The sequence below is a fragment of the Lactuca serriola genome, chromosome 4 (assembly GCF_051521515.1).
Source record: "Lactuca serriola cultivar US96UC23 chromosome 4, Lser_US96UC23_V15, whole genome shotgun sequence".
NCBI lineage: Eukaryota > Viridiplantae > Streptophyta > Magnoliopsida > Asterales > Asteraceae > Lactuca > Lactuca serriola.
This window is the reverse complement of record NC_136411.1, coordinates 184188005-184207556: the sequence shown is the minus strand read 5'-3', so window position 1 is coordinate 184207556 and position 19552 is coordinate 184188005. Positions and strand designations below refer to the sequence as shown.

Sequence of the window (19552 nt, the reverse complement as noted above, 5' to 3'; positions counted from 1 at the left end):
ACGATTGTTTTGTTCGGATGTTCCCATGACGTGACAAAGAGTCTCCCACATTATGGTAAGGGTTGGCTGTTGAATTTTGTTGGCCACTGACTTTTTGTCTAGTTTGACCTTGGGTCAAACCTGAAGGAATTGGGTTATTTATTGAGGTTCCACCTTGGTTTGGTGCTAGTCAGTTCACAGGAGAGATCAGTGCATGGAGTAAGCGTGTTGCTGTTTTTCCTTTGGTCTTTGATTCAGGTGAGTTTTCTCACTATACTATGGGTTGCAATATATATCTTTATATGTTAGGATATATGGGTAGTGGTATGATGTTCAGAGTCCTAGTAGGCTGGTTATCATTTAGTGGAGTTCCCTAAGGATGTATGAAGTCACGTATGATAGCCTGAGAACTCTTGATCTAGGCTTTCTTGGATGTTTCTTGTTTGGCTGTGGCTTTAGAGTGGGATCATCTGTTCGAATGTCTAACTCACCTCTAGTTACATATAGATATCCACTCCTTGGAGAATTGTTGGTAGTGGGGTAGTGTACTGGGACAGGCCTGGTATGTGGTAGTGAGTTGTTTGACATGTAGATTCATGCAGATAGTTGGTTGTGCTTATGTGTTTACTTGATTGCTTGTTTGATTATATATGTCAACATAATGTGGTGGGCCCGAGGACAATCCAGTATTTATGATTGTGGGCCCGATTTGCATGCATTTTATGCGTATTGTGATGTGTGGTATTTTGGGGGAAGTCACTATGATTTGGCTTATAGTTGTGGATTAAATATTTTTCAGGTACCGATGGTGATCGTGGGGAGGTGAATGCGTTATTGTACACGTTCATTTGTAGCCATCGAGATGCTGTGTTTATTATACTTATTCTTTTAGACAAATGTATCTTTGAACAAATGTTTTTTCTCTCTCTATATATATATATATATATATATATATATATATATATATATATATATATATATATATATATATATATATATATATATTGTGAAATCTATTGAGAACTCATAGCTTCCCGAGAACTAAAGGTGGAGCGTTAGATCAAAATTAACTCATTAAGGGCATGATCATCATCTTACCATTCTCATTTAATGTTTAATTTTTATGTTATTGAAAATATTAAAAAAAAAGTCTAATAATTAACATAATAAATCAAATTTTTGGACTTTTTTTATGAAAATAATATTTTTTAAATGCAGTTTTGTTAAGGTTTTTTTTTAGAAAATGTGAATGTTTTTAAAAAAAAATTTGAAAAAAATATCTTTTTTTTAAACTGCATTTTTTAAAATACAATAAATTTTAAAAAAAAACTGAAATATTTAAAAAAAAAACTTTATGTTTTTAATCAAAAAATCAATGTTTCATGAATATATATATATATATATATATATATATATATATATATATATATATATATATATATATATATATATATATATTCAAGTGCATATATGCATATTTCCTACACTACAATATTCTTAAGTAAATCATAATTAAAACCCTATTTTTATTTACTAATCTATAAACATAATATCATAAGTATTTTATTAGATACAAAATATAATATAAAAATAAAAAAATGCTACAAAAATTCAAAGCATTTTCATGAGGCGGAATCCTTTCTCAGGAGGGTGAAAATGCAAGAATGAATTACATGTGAATCACATGTGATTTACATGTGAATCACATGTGATTTACATGTGAATCACTACATACATGATATTGTAGTAAGTTTGAAAACCAAGTTATATAAAGGGATAACAAGGGAGAAAAGAAGCTACTGAAAGGGGTTTTACTTTATAATTGAAAGAAAAATTGAAAAGATAAGAAATAGGGAAGCGATAAAAGTAAAATGTGTGATTAGGAGGAGTTGAAGTGACCAATCAAATCATTAAGTTGTGTTCTTTTTGAAGGTTATCAAGATTTTTACCTATAGAAAAGGACTAAACTTTCAAGATTTTCTTGTTAAGGTAACAAACGTCCAATTTTTTTCTCATTTAAGGTTGATGGTTGTTGTGGGAGAATTTATTTTCAAAGTCAGCATTAAAATTATGGGTTATTTGCTATATATATATATATATATATATATATATATATATATATATATATATATATATATATATATATATATATATATATATATTCAACAAATTAAAATCTAAAAAAACCAAAAGTTTGTTACTTTTCATATTTACTTTTTGAGTTGGTTGATAAAACTTGGTTACCTTTTATGCAATTAATCCTGTTTTTCTATATCCATCATATGCATTTTCTAAAATATTTAAGACCAAATGTTGAAACAGGGTCAAAAAATGTATAAATAGGTAAAGTTAGGGGGTGTTTGGGGTATCTTTTCAGAGGGCAAAAGGACTTTTGGGAAAAGTTCCAAAAAGCCAGGTTTCCCTGACTTTTCCAAAAAGTCAGTTTTCCTTCTATAAAAATCCAAAAGGAGCTTTTAAGGAGCTTTTACCAAACATCTTTTGTCTATTATCTTTTCTCAAAAGTCCTTTTGCCCTCTCAAAAGATATCTCAAACACCCCCTTAATGTATAACTATATTACAAAATCTTCCCATCTTAAAGAAAGTTCAAATATGAAGTTACATTTGCACTTTGTTGTCCTCACGGTAATTTGCAGCTTCATCTTATTTCATATCGACTTCATACTATTGCTGACAATCATTTCCTATATATGAAGCACAACAAAAAAAACAACCTCCACACATCAAATTCAGCATAACGACTGTTTTCTCATAAGATATGTATACATTGTGTTTACAAAACTAATAACAAAATTTTTTTTTATCAAAAAAGTAATTACATGTAGTTATATCCTTGGCATGAAAATGAAAAATCTCATATGAAAATCAAAAGATTGCTAATAGTATAATGTAGGTGAGCTTACTGACCAGTCACACGAAATATATTTGATTGACTAATGAGCCATCAAAAGTATAAATATAAGTCGGAGATTATTACCTACACTTTCTCAAGCAATTTGTTGGAATGTAATGATTACCAATGTTTTTTTTAAAAGCACGCATATGAATAGAATTTGTCCTGAATTTAAAACAAAAAAACTTAACAAATTTTAGATTTAATTGCAATCATTTTTCTACCTGATAAGAGATAATTAGTTGCATCACATGTGAAAAGGATCAGGAAGCAGAAGCACCATGGTAGCGTTTCTTACATGCAATATGCATGTACTCTCGGTTAGATTAACTACTAATTCCTATACTAAATCTGAATTATGCTTAACTAAGGTTACTAGTACTAGTAAGCCAAAACAGTAACTTAGCTTTATGCATCTAAACAAGTTGTTTCAACAATAACACTCCATTAATCACATAAGCATCATTTTCTTTGAGATCTAGATGACCATAGTGATGGTGGAAACATAAGAAAAAGTAAATCAAATTGCAATTAGTAAATAATAGTAGAAAACGTAGAAACAAGAATATAATTATAAAAGGTTCAAGCATGTAACCTCTATTTTAGGCACGCCTCTCAATGTCAGAATAGTAGAAGAAAATTACCATCCTTTGAATCTCGACGATGATTCCAAAGCTATTGAAAAAGTATACTCAACTTGCGATCATGTAATATACTGGTAAGAAAATGAACACATCAATTAGTAAAGATGGAGAGGCAAATGAAATGTAGATACTTATTAACTTTAATTTGAATAACCAGAAGATCTGATGATAAAAAATTGATAAAAATGAAGAACATATCGAGATTTACTTACATAATTCACATGATGGTATTTTCGTAGCTACATATTCAAAATTAAACCAATAATCGGGAAAAAAAAACACAAAGTCTGTAGAAACTAAAGAGCGAGAAAAAAAACCCTAAGTTACAGGAAGTTGAGATAGAAGAGTAAGAATCACAAGTACCTTGACATTTCGGCCATCGATCTTTCTGATTTGTATCATCCAACCAGATGGAAGTCACTCCGACAAGTCATCGACAACCATTTTTGGTTTCTCCGACACGTAATGTTTCTGTATATGTGTAAGCTTATGCCTTCTATAGAAACATCACAAGTACCGATTAATCACAATGATAGGGAAGGTGGATCTAGAAGGTATGACCGTTGACGAGAGTGTTCCATTCAATATCATTAATCAAGGAGGTGTGATCGTTGACGAGGCTGATGACGATCGGGAAGGTGGAGGGCACCGATCTAGAAGGCAGAGGGAGTTGATCTAGAAATCAGAGGGATGAAGAAGTGTGTGTAGGGAGAGAAACGTGATGAATAATGAGAAGAGAGAGAGATAGATAGAGAGAGAGCATTTCATAATATAAATTAGTTAACATAATAATTAATTGGAAATTATATTTTGTATGACTAATATGCCCTTGTGTTCATTTTTAAAATGTCTAAGATACCATTAAAATTGTTGATAATCATAAATCTTATATCTTTCATCTAGATTATTAAAAATTATGATTTAACGTTTCATTTTTAGTTCTTAGGTTCTCGGGAAACTATAATTTCTCAAATGATGTAGCACCTGGTTCTTGGTACATATTTCTCTCTAAGTATTTTTCGCATCTTGGCCTTGGACTCGGCGAGTTAAAGGACCAACTCACCGAGTAGAAACGGGATGGAACGCGGGACTTCAGTGATAAACTCGGCGAGTCGGGTCCCGGACGGGTAGGTCGGCACCCCAGAATGAATGTACCGGGTAGGTCGGGCACCCCAGAATTGCCTGGCAGTATGTATGCTATGTGATTGTATGGTATGTGGTACGATGGGGGAACTCACTAAGCTTTGTGCTTATAGTTTAGAATTTTGGTTTCAGGTACCTATTCAGCGAAGGGGAAGGAGCTGGCGCGGTAGCGGCACATCATACACACACTCTTTGTTTTCCGCACAATGGATATTCTGGGATTGTACTCTGACATGTTATTATTTTTTGACTTGGATTTTCAGACATGATACATTGTTTTATGAGATGATGTAATTTCACAGTATTTCCTCATGAACATTTTTATGAATCAGTTAATTTAAAAAGAAATTTTTGGACTTAAAATTTGGTTCGTTACAAGTTGGTATCAGAGCCCTGGTTTGAGGGATTTGGACACATCCTTGGGGGGTGTCTGGACTCAAATCGAGGGATTAAAAGATTTTTACAAAGAAAATGGCTTTGAGTAAAAGAGTTTTAAGAAAGATCAAAGTGTGTGATGTGCGCAACCGGCCGAGCTCAAGTAAGTATTCCCAAAGTACCCATACAAGTTTATATTAGGTTTATCAGTTTCAGTAGAACATCATGCTAGAATAGGACTAAGGATCTAGGAATGATGCCTTATGTGCCTGCCTTATGTGCTTCAAATTATGAGAATTGCATGCTAGTATTGAGTAGACAGTAATAGGATAGCATGTTAGGTTATGCCTGGTAGTATGAGCACATCATTGTATGTTGGTACAGTTTCTCGTTAGGAGAATATAGTTGCTTGAGTAGTTCCCTATGTCCGAATGCTGCTTGCTTCGTGCTTGTAGAGCTCTGAGTGATGGGAGTTAGCCATTAGGTGAGTACGTCGCATCACATGTGATCAGGATTGAATAATCTCAGAGTGCTGGATTTGGCCCTATTGCATAGCTCTCGTTTGAGTGTAACCGTTGTGGGGATGAGTCTTTTACTCAAAGGGCTATCCGAGCCTCATTACATGTGATGGTATTCAGATAATGGCTAATTGGCATTACTAGGAGGCCTTCAGCAGCTGAGGACCGGTTGGGATGGAGTCAGAGAATTCCCTAGGGTAAGCCTAGGATGAGAATAGCAGAGATCAGCACGGGAAAAAGGGGACTTGGTGGAGTCAAGGCAGTCCTTGAGGAAAGTACGGATAGATGTGGAAGGTAGTATGGGCCCGTACTATTGAAAGAAGAGGATCTGTACTCGAATTAAGGAGGGCTGAGGCAAGACCAAGGAACTTGTGATGGGTGTGATCCCTCTAGATGTACTAGTATCATTAACGGTTGTCATGGTGTATTGCAGAATGGTGGTACGACGTTCCAAGTCAGCAATTGGCAATTTCGGAGAAGGATCGGGTTCGGGTTCAGGCTCCGAACCAGTGGATGAGAGTTTACACGAGTTCATCGCGTCTGAGATCACTAGAGGCATCCTTGATGCAACCCCGGTCATTTTTGGGTCGATCAAGGAAGGGATTATTGAACTGATGGAGGATCGCCTTAGGGCGTTCCGGAGCGACATCGCATCTGACCTGTCAGGATCCCGCACGCTGTCCTTTAAGGACTTCAGGGGCAGTGGTGCGCCGGATTTCCATGGGGCAAAGGACCCCATTGTTGCCAGACGATGGATTGCAAACATTGAGTCCGCACAGCTGACCAACTTCTGCCCCGAGGGGTCGAAGGTGAGATATGCAGCAGGGTGTTTAAGAGATAGAGCTAGAGACTGGTGGGAGTCTGTTGGTGATTTATTGGGAGCCTCGACTATGGAGGCTATGACCTGGTCAGACTTTGTGACCAGATTCAGGGCGAAGTTTGCGCCAGCTGTAGAGCTTCAGCAGCTGGCCAGGGAGTTTTTGGACATGAGACAGACTACTGAAACTGTAGCGGAGATCACCGCCAAGCTCCGGGAGAGGGCATTGCTCCCAATATGCGGGAGATGAGGATATGAGGAGGACCCGCTATCATGACATGCTGCGAGCCGATATTCGGGAGCATGTTAGTTTTTCAGCTTGCCCTACCCTGGATTCCATGATTACCAGGGCAAGGGAGAGGGAGATTGAACTAGAGCATGTCCGGAAGAGGAAGGTAGATGAGGGGCAGACGACTGAGGTTTCGGGGAAAAAGCCCAAGGGATCAGATGGTAGGCCGAAAGGCCAGTCAGGACCAGGCCGCTGCAGGAAATGCGGCAGGCCGCATGTGGGGGAGTGTAGATTGGGATCGTCGGGCTGCTACAAGTGCGGCAAGACGGGGCACTTCAGCAGGGATTGTACCACCCCTGCACCGGTTATTCAGACGTCTGAGTTGTTGTGTTTCCATTGTAACCAGAGGGGCCACAAGAAGGCCAGCTACCCCCAGTTGACAGCAGCAACGCCGGTGAAGGCGCCAGCCCCAACGACCCTGTGGATTACAGATGGCCGGCAGGCCAAGACTGAGGCTCCAGTGGTGAGGAGCCGGGCCTTCTAGTTCACTACCAATGATGCACGCGCTACACTCGATGTGGTGACAGGTATGACTTCTTATTTATGCTATTATGATATGTTGCTGTGATTTTGATATGTTATGTATGTGCTCTGTTTAGGATCGTTCCATGTGAACGGTATTCCAGTTCATGCATTGTTTGATTTGGGTGCTACCTGATCATTTGTCTCTCTTGCGCTTAGGAAGAAGTTCCCTGAGTCTTCGGGCATGTTGGATTGCCCTCTAGAGGTCGAGATTGTGGACGACCGGTCAGTGCGAGCAGCAGAGGTCTTCCGAGATTGTGTTTTGAGATTATTCGAGGAGCGTTACGTGGTAGACCTGGTTCCTATTCCGTTGAGAGTGAACAAGGTGATTATCGGCATGGATTGGTTGAGCCCCAATGGGGCGGTGGTAGATTGCGCACAGCAGTTGGTGTGAGTCAGGACCCCAGGAGGGGGGAGAGTTAGTAATTCAGGGCGAGAGGCCACAGCGAGGGCTAGCCTTATGTTCAGCAGTGAGAGCTAAGCGTTACCTTCAGCAGGGTTGCACAGGATATGTCGCTTATGTCATGGACACCCGGGAGGCGGGTAAGGCGACGGTGGGCGATGAGCCCTGTTGGATTAGTGTCTAAGCCCGTAACCATATTTGGTAAGTACTTGACCCGATTGTGCATGGTCCTTTTGGGTTGCCTTCACCAAAGCAACTTGACTGGAGAAATAATAGAGAAAAAGGTTATTATGATTTATTGATATGTTATAAGAATAATATATTATGGGATAAATCATATTTGTTTAATTAATATTGGTCAATAATTAATTAAGAATTAATTTTGTGATCAAGTGTAATTAATTAAACTAGAGTGGCTGAATTGTAATTATGTGATAGTTACAAAATATGGTTATGGTTATCCTTGATAGGGGTTGGACGAATTCAAGGGATAAGATATCCTTGAAATCGTCCAAAGGATAAAGGATAAGGGTTTTCAAGGCTTATCTTATGATTGCTTGGTGGGCAAGCAACTAGATAAGGATAAGGACTGAAACCCTAATCTCCACACCTATATAAAGACCCCTAAGGCCATAAGAATTCATCCATGCCTTCCAAAAGGGTTCTTAGGGCTGATTTCATACCTCCTCCCTCTCTCTATTGCCTCTCCAATTGCTTGTGGTGTTTGTGAGCCATTAGAGGTACTACACTTGTAGTACTTGCTTTCAAGACTTAGGGTTTGAAGATTTGAGTTGTTATTGCAATATAATAACAAGATGTATGTGATCTAATCTTATATGTGTATTTCGAAAATACTAGAGCATATTAGGGTTTCTATATGTGTTCATAATGTTGTGTATCTAATAGTGAAAACATAGATCCAATTCTAGGGTTGCATGCACACATAGGATTGTTTGTACAAAACCCATCATGCCCGTGGTACGAGAATTTACAGATGTATTCCTCGAGGAGTTGCCTAGGATGCCTCCGGAGAGGCAGATAGAGTTCAGGATCAACCTAGTCCCTGGTGCGGCTACGATAGCCAAGGCACCGTATCGGTTGGCTCCTCCTGAGATGCAGTAGTTGTCTATACAGCTGCAGGAGCTGTTAGACAAGGGATTCATTAGACCGAGTAGTTCACCTTGGGGAGCCCCGATTATGTTTTTGAAAAAGAAGGACGGGTCGCATCGGATGTGTATAGATTATCGGGAGCTGAATAAGGTAACGGTGAAGAACCGCTACAGGGAGCATCTTGGTTCTCCAAGATTGATCTACGTTCAGGATATCATCAGATGAGGGTCAGAGAGGAGGATGTACAGAAGACTGCGTTTCGGACGCGCTATGGCCACTACGAGTTTGTGGTGATGCCCTTCGGGCTCACTAATGCTCCTTCCGCGTTCATGGACCTCATGAACCGCGTGTGTAGACCGATGTTAGACTGGTCTGTGATAGTGTTTATTAATGACATATTGGTTTACTCCAAGATGTAGGAGGAGCACGAGGAGCATCTGCAAGAGGTTCTAGAGACTTTGAGGAGGGAGAACTTGTATGCTAAGTTCTCCAAGTGTGAGTTCTGGTTGCGCGAGGTGTAGTTCCTTGGGCATCTCGTCAACCAGAATGGGATTTCAGTCGACCCGGCCAAAGTGGAGGCCGTGATGAGATGGGAGGTTCGAAGTCTCCATCTGAGATTCAGAGTTTCCTATGATTGGCAGGCTACTATCGGAGATTCATCTAGGATTTCTCCAAGATAGTCGTACCCCTGACCAAGCTAACAAGGAAGGTCGTGGTCTTTCGTTGGGGGCCTGAGCAGCATGCCATGTTCGAGACACTGAGATAAAGATTGTGAGAGGCACCAATCTTAGCCCTGACAGAGGGCATGGAGGATTTTGTTGTGTACTACGATGCGTCCATCTCGGGTTTGGGCGCAGTATTGATATAGAGAGGGCATATCATCGCCTACGCGTCGAGGCAGCTGAAGCCTCACGAGGCGAACTACCCGACGCATGATTTGGAGTTGGGGGCTGTTGTATTCACCCTCAAGATCTGGCGACATTACCTCTATGGGGTTCGCTGTACCATCTATACGGACCATAAGAGTTTGAGGTACCTCATGGATCAGCCGAATCTAAACATGAGGAAGCGTCGGTGGATGGACGTGGTAAAGGATTACGATTGCGAGATCCTTTACCATCCAGGGAAGGACAATGTGGTGGCCGACACGCTTAGCCGCAAGGCAGCGCCGATCAGGGATATCTGTCTGAGGATGACAGTGGTGACTCCGTTGTTGGAGCGGATTTGGGAGGCCCAACGGGAGGCTATGAAGGAGGAACATCGGAAGAGCGAGTGGATAGTGGGGCAGGTCTCCTCCTTCAACTATGACAACCGAGCATTACTGACACTACATCGTAGGGTGTGGGTGTCGTACCATGGGGGTGTGCGCCAGGTTCTGATAGACGAGGCGCACAAATCCCGATTTTCCATTCATCCCGGGGCGACAAAGATGTATAGGGACCTTCGTCTGGACTATTGGTGGCCCTGCATGAAGCGGGATGTGGCATGGTACGTGGAGCGGTGCTTGACCTGCAGGAAGGTCAAGGCCGAGCATCAGAGACCTCACAGCAAGAGGAAGCCATTGGATATTCCGCTATGGAAATGGGAAGACATCACGATGGATTTTATAACAAAGCGTCACAGTACCACGCGAGGAGTGGATTCGATCTGGGTCATCGTTGACCGGTTGACCAAGAGCGCCCATTTCATCCTGATTCAGGAGAGCATCTCGGCCGAGAAGTTGGCCGGCATCTATATCTGGGAGGTGGTGACGCGGCACGTTGTGCCAGTTTCTATAATTTCAGACAGGGATGCGCGGTCAGGTTTTGGAAGAAGTTTCATGACGAGCTGGGTACTCGTCTGCATTTTAGCACCGCCTTTCACCCGCAGACGGATGGTCAGAGCGAGCGGACCATCCAGACCCTGGAGGATATGCTGCGAGCATGCGTATTAGACTTTGGAGGAAGTTAGGATACCTACCTTCCATTGGCAGAATTCTCCTGCAATAATAGTTATCATGCGAGCATTGATCGTCCTCCCTTCGAGATGCTATATGGGAGGAAGTGCAGGACCCCGATATGTTGGGGCGAGGTTGGACAGAGGGTAATGGGGAGCACTGAGGTAGTGCTCAAGACGACAGAGAAGATTCAGCAGGTCCGGAGCACGCTTCAGACTACTCAGAGTCGGCAGAAAAGCTATTCCGATAAGCGCCGATCAGACCTGGAGTTCCAGGTCGGGGATATGGTTCTCCTGAAGGTGTCGCCATGGAAAGGCGTTATCCGATTCATGAAGCAGGGCAAGTTGATCCCCAGGTACATTGGACCATTCAGGGTTATAGCCCGGGTGGGCAAGGTGGCGTATATGTTGGATCTGCCAGCTGAACTCAGCCATATCCACAACACTTTCCACGTCTCCCAGCAGCGGAAGTGCTTGGTGGACGACTCAGCAGTGGTACCCTTAAAGGACATTCAGGTCGATGACAGCCTGAATTACATTGAGCGGCAAGTAGCAATCCTCGACTGGAAGTCGAAGGATCTGAGGAACAAGAGAGTGGAACTCGTGAAGGTGCAATGGCAGCACCGGAAGGGCTCGGAATGGACTTGGGAGCCGGTGAACGAGATGATGGAGCACTACCCAGAGCTGTTTTAGGATCGAGCAGCAGACTTTGAGGACGAAGTCTAAAATAAGTGGGGGAGATTTGTAGCACCTGGTTCTTGGTACATATTTCTCTCTAAGTATTTTTCGCATCTTGGCCTTAGACTCGGCGAGTTGAAGGACCAACTCGCCGAGTAGAAGCGGAATGGAACGCGGGACTTAAGTGATGAACTCGGCGAGTCGGGTCCCAGACTCGGCGAGTAGGTACTGTTTGGACAAAAACCCTAATCCGAGGGTTTGCACCCTATTTAAGCAATGATATGACGGCCATATTGTCCCTCATGCTCCCAAAAACACTTCTCATTGAAACCCTAATCGTTTGTGCTTTGTTGAGGCAATTTTTGGTGTTCTTGTGTGGTTGTAAATCTTGGAAGGAAGGAATGAGCTTGGAACTTGAGTTGGGGACAGTAGATCTAGGGATTTTACTTCATTTTCAGCAGCTTCAAGGTATAATGCCCATTTCTTGACTCATCAATGTGCTTATTCATCTTTAACTTGGGATCTCTTTGGATTGCTAAATCGTGTTTCGGAATTAGAAGTGTTGAGTGGGTTTTGACTTCAGATCTGGACCTTAAGAGGGGTTTCATGGCATAAAGGTGCCAACTTTAGGGCCATTAGAGCCCCATGCACATTGTAGGACACTTTATGTGGATTTTTGAGCTAAAAACCCCATGCATGTGCATCAAGTTTGGAACTTTATGTATAAAGTGGACATTAGGAGGCCAGATCTATGGTTTTGGTGTGTTAGATCTCATTTAAATCAACTGTATGGAATTGGTCAAGACTGGACTCGGCGAGTCCGTTCTTGGACTCAGCGAGTCCAAGGCAATCTTCTTAAGGATGAAGATGAACTCGACGAGTTGTTCATCAACTCGACGAGACGAGGGCAGAACGTGTTCATAAGATGAAGGTGAATTCGACAAGTTGTTCATCAACTCGGTGAGTCGGATGAGTTTTCATGTGATGTTCATATGAGAGAAGAACTTGTCGAGTTGACGGCCCAACTCGACGAGTGGGGTCTTGGATGAGGACGAGTAAAGGTTGAGGGACTCGGCGAGTTGACGGCCCAACTCGGCGAGTCGGGTCAACTTGAAGTTGACTTTGACTTGGACTTGATTGGGGGTAGAATAGTCATTTTACCATAAGAGTAGATGTAAGTATCTGACTAAGTGTTTGTGGGGATTGTAGCCGGAGGATTTCCGGAGCAGCAGCAGACAGAGACTTTCCACACGGATTATCGGCAACTACTTGTTCGAGGTGAGTTACCTTCAAGTAGTGGTGGGTCTACGGCCACAATGTCGCCCACCAGTAGGAGTTGTATGTTAGATGATTGTCTTTGTGATATCATCTAGGTTTGCTACTACCTAATATGTTATATGCTGGCATGATATGTTATATATGATAGTAGTAGAGTTCGGTTGTTAGGACCAAAGGGTAGGCCAGACACCCCATATATGTCTGACAGCACGTGATGATATGTTTATATGCTGGCATGATATATTATATGTGATAGTGGTAGTAGGAGGGGAATAGTCCGCAAGTTCGGTTGTTAAGACCGAAGGGTGGTTCGGACACCCCAAATATATCTGATAGTATGTTTATGTTATTATATATGTGATAGTAGTAGTAAGGAGTGGGATAGTCCCCGAGGGTCGGTTGTTAGGACCGACGGGTAGGTCAGCACCCCAGAATGGCTTGACATGGGTAGGACGGCACCCCAGAATGGCCGCATGGGTAGGTCGGCACCCCAGAATGGCTATACCGGGTAGGTCGGGCACCCCAGAATTGCCTGACAGTATGTATGCTATATGATTGTGTTTTATGTGGTACGATGGGGGAACTCACTAAGCTTCGTGCTTACAGTTTACAGTTTTGGTTTCAGGTACCTCTTTAGCGAAGGGGAAGGAGCTGGTGCAGTAGCGGCACATCATACACACACTCTTTGTTTTCCGCACTATGGATATTCTGGGATTGTACTCTGACATGTTATTATTTTGTGACTTGGGTTTTCAGACATGATACATTGTTTTATGAGACGATGTAATTTCACAGTATTTCCTCATGAACGTTTTTATGAATCAGTTAATTTAAAAAGAAATTTTTGGACTTAAAATTTGGGTCGTTACAAATGAGCATTCACACACACACACACACACACACACACACATATATATATATATATATATATATATATATATATATATATATATATATATATGTGTGTGTGTGTGTGTATGTGTGTGTGTTATTTAAAAGCGCATGTATAGCAATTAAATTAATGAAAAGGTAGTATAGCACTATATCTTAGTTTCAAATATGTCATTCCCTGTGAGTGTTGAACATATTGTTTGTTTTTCTATGAGTTCGAACTTAAAATTCTACTTGGCAAGAGGTGAGTTGACTGAAGTGCCAACTGTTCTAATAAAAGCACTCTCCATAATTTTATTATTATTTGAACTTGTTCTTCGTATGGAAATTTGAAACATGAAAAAAAAAAGTTGTAAAAGAAATTTTGAAATTCTTTTTTTCGATTGTGACAATCGAAAAAATTTTGAATTTTTGTAGGCTGTGCACAACTTTAGATTGGGGGGCAGGAGGAATAATTGAGTTCACAACTCTTCGAATATGTTTTGTAAAATTAGTTGATAGTTGGTATTTGGTAACCAAAGTTGATAGTTAGAGTTGAAAAGTAGAATTTATAGATTTTATTTGAATATAAATACTTGAAAGAAATAGATATAAGATTATAGAGATGTAAAATTCCATAAAATCTAAAAGTTAATTGAATTACAAATTTTTATTATGATACAAAACCTTTTAGTTCGAACTTTCAAGAAAGTTCTTTTTTATTCCAGTTTTTCCAAAAAGTTAAAAGTTAAAATCTCTTAAAAGTTCACCGCCAAATATACCCACAATAGACTTTGAAAAACAATTTTTCGAATATGATGTCATGTTGGTGTTCACAAAATTACAACAAGATTAAAGGTAAACGTGTAACAAGTTGCATCACTATCCATTTACGGATTTCAAAACTAACTATTTTAAAAACTACTTAACATATCTTCGAGTCATAACATTATAATGCATAACCCGTTTTACTTGATTGAGAAGTTCATCACTTTGCTGCTAGGAAACCAAATTTATCAAAATCAAATGGTATAAACACGTATTGATTATCTATGCATATTTTTTTGTGTTTTGCCACCTTACATGAGACAACTTTTAAAGAAGCTTGACTTGTAATGAAACCCTCACTCCTCAAGCTGACAACGGGGGAAATGCCTGGATCCGCGCGTGCATGTTTTCCCCATATCCACCTAAAAATCAAAATGTCTATTAGTCTAGATGTCGATTTTCCCTTCAATAAATCAATAAAGAAGTTAACGGGTGCTTCTTTCTTAGCGGAAACCCCGACCCTTGTTATACGTCAAAAGAGCATCTATAATCATATCAAGTCGATACTTAAAACCAGGAAGCTCACTACAAATAACCGCATGCTCTCCAAAGAAGTCAAAGCATGTCTTACGACAAATTGGGCATATCTTGTGAACCAAAAATAAAGGGGTCATGAGGTGATAGTTAAAGATAATTTAGTTCACAACTCTTCGAGTATGTTTTGTAAAATTAGTTGATAGTTGCTATTTGGTAACCAAAGTTGATAGTTAGAGTTGAAAAGTAGAATTTATAGATTTTATTTGAGTATAAATATTTGAAAGAAATAGATATAAGATTATAGAGATGTAAAATTACATAAAATCTAAAAGTTAATTGAATTACAAATTTTTGTTATGATACAAAACCTTTTAATTCGAACTTTCAAGAAAGTTCTTTTTTATTCCAGTTTTCCCAAAAAGTTAAAAGTTAAAATCTCTTAAAAGTTTACTGCCAAATATACCCACAATAGACTTTGAAAAACAATTTTTCGAATATGATGTCATGTTGGTGTTCACAAAATTACAACAAGATTAAAGGTAAACGTGTAACAAGTTGCACCACTATCCATTTACGGATTTCAAAACTAACTATTTTAAAAACTACTTAACATATCTTAGAGTCATAACATTATAATGAACAACCCGTTTTACTTGATTAAGGAGTTCATCACTTTGCTGCTAGGAAACCAAATTTATCAAAATCAAATGGTATAAACACATATTGATTATCTATGCATATTTTTTTGTGTTTTGCCACCTTACATGAGACAACTTTTAAAGAAGCTTGACTTGTAATGAAACCCTCACTCCTCAAGCTGACAACGGGGGAAACGCCTGGATCCACACATGCATGTTTACCCCCTATCCACCCAAAAATCAAAATGTCTAATAGTCTAGATGTCAATTTTCCCTTCAATAAATCAATAAAGAAGTTAACGGGTGCTTCTTTCTTAGCGGAAACCCCAACCCTTGTTATACGTCAAAAGAGCATCTATAATCATATCAAGTCGATACTTAAAACTAGAAAGCTCTCTACAAATAACCACATGCTCTCCAAAGAAGTCAAAGCATGTCTTACGACAAATTGGGCATATCTTGTCAACCGAAAATAAAGGGGTCATGAGGCGATAGTTAAAGATAATGTGATACTCCATGGGTGACATATGGTAACCAAGAACATCTAACCAACATATAAAAATGTACTTCCATGTCATGGACAATTTCGCTAAAAAAACACTTGCCAATGCATATTGGGCTTTAGGGGGGCGGTTTCCTTATTATAAAAACTGCCAATGTGGAAGCTTGGGATAGTATCATAACGATAAGTCAAAACACAAACATAATCATAAAGAATATGTATTTATAAAAATTATGCAGAAAGAATATGTATCTATCCGTCATACTATATTGATAATTAAATATAGTTATATATAGGGATGAGCAAATGGACCGTCCAAAACCGAGTCGAACCGGAATCAACACCAACATCAACACCAACACCACCATACTGGACAGATTGGACGATCTTACATTATATGGGACGGTTCTCGGTTCCATCAAACAGCTTAATGCGGTTCACAGTTCTAACGCTTCCGATTCTATCAGACTGGGGAAGCCAAAATCTGTTAATGGGGCTGAAAATGACTTAGTGGGGCTGGAAAACATTTAATGGGCTGGAAACGACTTTGAAACCGAAAACCGGCACCAGAACCGGTTTAATCCTTATAAGTCAGTTTCACGGTTCTTCATTTCAGCTTTGATAGGTTCCGGTTCTTTCTGTTCTGGTCCAGTTCGGGCAGATCCAAGACCCGTGCTCATGCCTGGTTAGATATTGTTTTGAGTTTGTCCACTCGAATTCTGTCCGCCCCAAGATGTGCCAGTGCTTATCGAAGAAGTTGAACTTTAAGCTCTTGTTAATTCCATAACCCAATTCGTAAATGATTTTTTTAGACAACCTTGATTGTTTCACCGACTTTTTGTCTGTAATTTATAGCCTTGGGTGATCTTTTAATTATTTCTAATAACTTGATGGCTTCCATAATGTCGATCGAAGGTTGAGATCTAACTGAGTAACTGACTTCATTTTTTATATTTTGGGCAAATAACAATAGTTCTTATCGAATTGGTTTGATAATACTTGTAGGTTTCAACTGAAAAATTATAAATGTACGTTTCTAAAACACAATTTAAGTGAAGACTTATCATTTGATTCTAAATTTTCTTTTTGTGGGGGTTTCCACTTTCCCAAGGGCTGAGTCGCTACCAGAAGCATGACAAGATATTAACAATGAAATTGAATAAGAAGGTGTGATCATCAATCAACTCATGGCGAATGAATCGGTGTCTCTCTAAATCAACAGTGAGATCCCGGGGGAGGAGACGACTGTAATGGAGTATGGTGGTTATGGTGGCCGCTGGATGAACTGCCATTGCCTTCACTTGTCTTGAAAGCGATCCAAACAGTAATGGTCTCAAACACTGCATGCATTCATTTATCAATTGTCCATTCAAATTCGACTCAAAATTCAAAAAAACATCCAAATTCTACAATTGTAGTAATCGATAAGAACAGGAGAAAGCGATGAACATACCATAGTGTCGATTTTCAGAGTTGATCGGAAGAGAAGGCGGATTGGGGTGGAGGAATTGAGAGTTGAAGTGGTATAAATGACGGAAGAGATGAGAAACCCAAGAGAGAATTTGAATACTTACAAATAGAAACATTGGGCGCTTCTCTTGGCTTCCATCTTTGGATTTAACGAAACCACAACAATTCTACAGTACCAAATTTATGCTAAACTAAACCCCTCGATTTTGACTATTTTCATCATTTACTTTTGCGTCTTTTGATATTATCTTGATCATAGAAAAATAAATAACTTGATATTCTCTATATAGTTTTTTTTAGTGTAACAAGTTGTTACATGCATGGATCCAACCAAACCCGTCGAAATGAAATTCGACACTTGACAAGTTTTTGGGATGAAAATAGAGCATTTGTGATTTTTAGGGACTATATAGGAGAGCAATTTTATATCACCATTTGTTTCATAAGAAACACATATTTAAAGTTTTTATCTTATTTACATTGGTCATCGGTCATGTTCATAATTAGGGGTGACAATTTATGACACGACACGACAAAATTACACGGCACGAAACGAAATTGGGACGAAACTAAAATTTGAATTCATGTTCGTGTTGTGTTCGTGTTAGCTATAAAAAACACGATGTCGTGTCGTGTCGTGTTCGTGTTCGAAATTCGACACGAAATTGACACGATTTAGCAGTTCTTTATCGTGTTTTCGTGTTTGTCGTGTTTGTCGTGTTTATCGTGTTATATTTGATAAATTATTCATTAAATAAACTAGTTTTTAGTATATGTTATATTTGTCGTGTCGTGTCGTGTTTGTCGTGTTTTACTTCGTTCGTTTTCGTGTTAGTTAAGAAAAACACGACATCGTGTCGTGTCGTGTTCGTGTTACCAAAAACTTTGTCGTGTCGTGTCGTGTCAGACAGAAACACGAAACGATAGCACGATTTGCCATCCTATTCATAATATAGTTAAGGGTGACAATTCATAACATGATATAAAATGAAATTAAAACGAAATTTAAATTAAAATTTGTATTGGTATCAAATGTAAAATGACATGACGTCATCTTGTGCCATCTTCGAGTGTAAGATTCAACACAAAATTGACATTATATTAACATTTAAAAAAAACCCAAAAATATGAATAAATAAATAAAAACCCAAAAACTAAAAAAGCACAAAATTTCAATGATGTGCTATAAAATATTAAAAAATAAAAAATAAAAATAAAAAAACAAAAAAACGTATAAAATAACCTAACAAAAAGTTTACTTTTATTTCAAGAAAATGAAAAAAAAAAAAAAAAAAAAAAAAAAAAAAAAAAAAAAAAAAAAAACTCATTTAGTGGCGTTTCATGCATATTAATCGCACGTTTTTATATGTTAAGATTGTATTATATATTCTATGGCTATATGTCGTATGCGAACATGTCAAGTTCAAAGATTGAGTTTCATGTTTGTGTGTTTAAGAAGTGGATAGTAAAAGAATTGTCATTGTCCTTATAAATTTTATAGTAAAGTTCCAATATTTGGAAAAAAAAATTAGAAAGTTCTAAATTTATTTATTTATAAAAAAGACCGGAAGCCTGGAAAATTTATTTAGTTTAATCTTTTTTTACCAATTCATCCAGTCACCATGCCATATGGCATGCCATCTGGACACATGTAATGATTTGGGGCTTGACATGGACATGCCACACGAGACGTGTCGTGTTTGACACAGAGATTTTGAAAGCGTTTGAAAGTTTCTAGCTTTTAGCTTTTGACAAAACGCTCTAATTTAAACAAAAAGTTTCGTTTAACGGTACGAGCGTTTAACTTTTAGTTTAAACAAAATGTTTCAAATCTAAAAGTTACTTCATGTAGCATTTAATTAAACGTTACTGAGCTTTTGAAATCAATTTCATGATTACCAAAAGTCTATTTATATATTTATTTATTTTTAATCAATTGTCATTTTATGTAATTTTATATATTTTAAAAATTTCCAGCTACTTTTGTCAAACACTCATATAACAAATAAAAGTTACAGTTTCCCGCTATCAGCTACCCGCTAACCACCTCCAGCTAACATCTACTTTTGCCAAACATGTCCATGACATGCCTTCAATCTTTTCAAAAATGTCATTTTTTCATTACTAAGTAACAAGCTGATATGGCATGCCACGTCAGCCTCAC

General features: G+C 38.9%; 1 long non-coding RNA gene across 1 annotated transcript; it reads right to left on the bottom strand.

Moving 5' to 3' along the window:
• Nucleotides 1-16951: 16951 nt before the first annotated feature.
• Nucleotides 16952-17677, bottom strand: LOC145100472 (uncharacterized). Its single transcript, XR_013705064.1, has 2 exons — nucleotides 17372-17677; nucleotides 16952-17258 (listed from the first exon to the last, which is right to left on the bottom strand). It is a non-coding gene; the product is annotated as an uncharacterized LOC145100472 (long non-coding RNA).
• Between the last annotated feature and the right edge of the window lie 1875 nt (nucleotides 17678-19552).